Genomic DNA, 3,608 nt, shown 5'->3' with positions numbered 1-3,608 from the left:
CTTTATATACATATACTTTAAAAACATCATGCATCTTTAATCCATGTAACGAGCTTTCAGCTAATGACTCCCAGACCAGTTGGTCTTAGGGCATTAGGTGTTGAGACACCCCTACGAGCTTAGTAACATGAGTCACAGATATTGATACATAGATAGTGCAATGTTTGATTCCTTTAAGCTTTTCTTCTCAACCCATGTAACAAGTGCTAGGCTAATAGCTCCTAAGTCAATTGACTTTAGGGTATTAGGTGTTAAAACACCCCTTCGGACTTAATTGCTTAGGTTAGGGAGGCTATGAAACCAAACTTATCTATATTTTTATTATTATTATTTTATTTTATTTTATTTTTTTGCTCTTTTTTTAAATTATATATTATCCATTTTTATTAGTTGTTACCTTTAACAAAAGAACATAAATAATGTAATAATCCAATATGCAACCCACAATCATATGTTAAAGTGTGTGTGTGTAAATTAAGGTTTAAAAATACATGTTAAATAACATGTTAAATAAGTATGTGAGCAGAATTAAGTGATAGTAATACGAGAGTTTGTAAACCTGAATATTTTCAGAAGTATTATTATAAACCTTATTAAAAATGATTACTAAGATGCGTCTCAAGAGTCATAAAAAGATCTCATTTACTTTGCCATCATAGTAACAATAATTTTGCACATATTTTATGAAATAGAAAACACAGTTAGTTAATTTTTTTTTCAGCTACCATCCTCTCCCCCCAACCAAAACGATACATTGTCATCAATGTTCTAAGGTAGAAAGATAGAGTACAGAAGATATCATCTAAAATAAAGAATACTAACAAACTTGAAACACACTGAAACAAAAATAAGAAAGAACAAAATACAATAATAAAACAAAAAGACAAAAAAAATTACAAATGAAGACTCAAATCTAATCTAAGCTTTTTATGACTTTCTTTAGATTACCAATTTATGAAACTCATAGAGGAATCAATTACAGGAATGAAAGATTGTAGTTGGACAATCAATTGTTTAGTAGTAGCAGTAGAGATTATGATTTATCATGCAGAAGATGTTAGAAATTCCTATTCCACAACATGATTAAGAAAAGATAACAACTTATCATAATAACCATTAACATTTAACAGACCTATGAGTTCATGGTGAATGTGTAGTTATGCCCAAGAGGAAATATGAAAGATCTCTTTCAATGTGCCTAGACCACCTGGTAAGGCAATGAAGGCATCAACGTGGGTAAACACTGCATTTATTCGAGTAGACATTGTGGAGACCTGTAATTTCTCTCCAATTATTTTTCCAATGACGACCCCCAAAACTTGACTACCTCCTAAAAATATAGCTATTGACACACCTCCCATTAACCCAAGACTGTCTCCCCCATACACTAAATGAATCTTTCTTTTAGATAACACCAGACCAAGATGATTTGTTGATTCTAAAAACTCCTTTTCTCTTTCAAGACTAGATCCATCAAAAACACAAATATTTCTTATGTGATGACTTGAGGAACTTGCCATTTCTACACACTTCTATATTTGTTGAATGTATGGGTTGAGTAGAAATGAAGGGAAGGAAGAGAGGATTTTATAGATGAGAAATTAAAAGGGCAATTATACCCCCTACGTGTAGGCCAACTAGAGTCTCACACACACACTCTCTCTCTCTCTCTTTTTTCATAGCTCAGGTGTCGGTTATACCATACATTATGGGCTATGAAAGTGCCAAGCATTTGTTGTACCAAGTGTTATATAACATAAATCAAGATTAGTCATTTAACAAGCAAAGTATTAAAGAGTGAACAAGATAACAAATATAAAACATGTTAGTATCAAACATTAAAGTCCATATTAAGTTTACATTATACTTATTCTTACACCATTAGTGTAACCTTTTCACCTTGACATAATTAACTTAGCTAGACATAATGAAAGAAAGCAAAATAGATAAACAAAATAAGAACATAAAAGTTAACTAAGTAAAGGAAAGGAAATGAAAGGCATAAACTTAATATTAATGAAAACAAAGCATAAAAAATACAAAGAGAGAAAGGAAGAGCATGATCTTGATCTGGAAATCAAGATGCCTAAATGCATGGCAAATGCCTCCTTTTATAGGCCAAAAATGGGAACTATTGATTTGATGACTAATTGATAAGTGGGTGACCAACTTTTGACTTGGTGACAATCCTTATCTTCTCTTGTCTGCCCAAAACGTCATTGATAACGTCAAAATTGGAGCCAGTTGTAAACATGAAAGTTGTAGGCAATTGTCTCAGCTTTCTTGTGTAAAAACTTCAGCTCATTTGGACTTCTAGAACTCTAGATATGGCCAAAATACCGAACAGTGCTCGGGCTGGAAGACAGATTCGGGCTTCTTTGTTGTTGCTACAATTTGGACTTGATAATGGCCTTTTTAGATCTTGGGCTCCATATGAAAGTTGTAGGCCTATGTCTTACCTTTCTATCCATATAAATTGGACCTAAATCTGAGATATATAGCTCTAGATATGACCCAATTACCGAACAGTGTTCCGGTTTGGATTGCACCGACATCTCTTTTCTAAGTTTGGCCATCTCTTTATCCTTGCAATTTAAGTTCTTCAAGTCATCAATCAATCCTTTCATTTATGTGATAGGTCTGCATTAAAAATAGACATTTACCATAAATTATAGGTATCTTATATTATTAGATACATTATTATAAAACATATTTTAGTTAAGGAGTTATTGATACTTCAAGTGAAAAATGATGATATAAAACCATGAAAAGGTATAAGTACTAATCATATGTCAAACAAGTATTCATGATTATAATTTATGTTAACAACAAATCAAGTTCCTTTTATAGCTCAAGCGTCGGTTATACCAACAGTATGGGCTATGAAAGTGTCAAGCATTTGTTGTACCAAGTGTTATACAATATAAATCAAGATTAGTCATTTAACAAGCAAAGTATTAAAGAGTGAATAAGATAACAAATATAAAACATGTTAGTATCAAACATTAAAGTCCATATTGGGTTTACACTATACTTATTCTTACACCATTGGTGTAACCTTTTCACCTTGACATAATAAACTTAGCTAGACATAATGAAAGGAATAAAAATAAATAAACAAAATAAGAACATAAATAAGATAAGAGTTAACTAAGTAAAGGAAAGGAAATGAAAGGTATAAACTTGATATTAATGAAAGCAAAGCATAAACATTAAAAAAAAAAGAAAAAACAAAGAGAGAAAGCAAGAGCATGATCTTTATCTGGAAACAAGATGCCTAAATGCATGGCAAATGCCTCCTTCTATAGGCCAAAATTAGAACTATTGATTTAATGACTAATTGATGAGTGGGTGACCAACTCTTGACTTAGTGACAATCCTTATATTCTCTTGTCTGCCAGAAATGTTATTGATAACATCAAAATTAGAGCCACGTGACAACATAAAAGTTGTAGAAAATTGTCTCAGCTTTCTAGTATAAAAAATTCAGGTCATTTGGATTTCTATAACTCCAGTTATAGGTCAAACATTGAACAGTGCTCGGGCTGAAAGACAGATTCGGGCTTCTTTGTTGTTGCTACAATTTGGACTTGAAAATAGTCTTTTTA

Source organism: Populus euphratica, unplaced genomic scaffold, assembly GCF_000495115.2.
Source record: "Populus euphratica unplaced genomic scaffold, PopEup_1.0 scaffold129.1, whole genome shotgun sequence".
Taxonomy (NCBI): Eukaryota; Viridiplantae; Streptophyta; class Magnoliopsida; order Malpighiales; family Salicaceae; genus Populus; species Populus euphratica.
Note: the sequence above shows the minus strand (reverse complement) of the source record.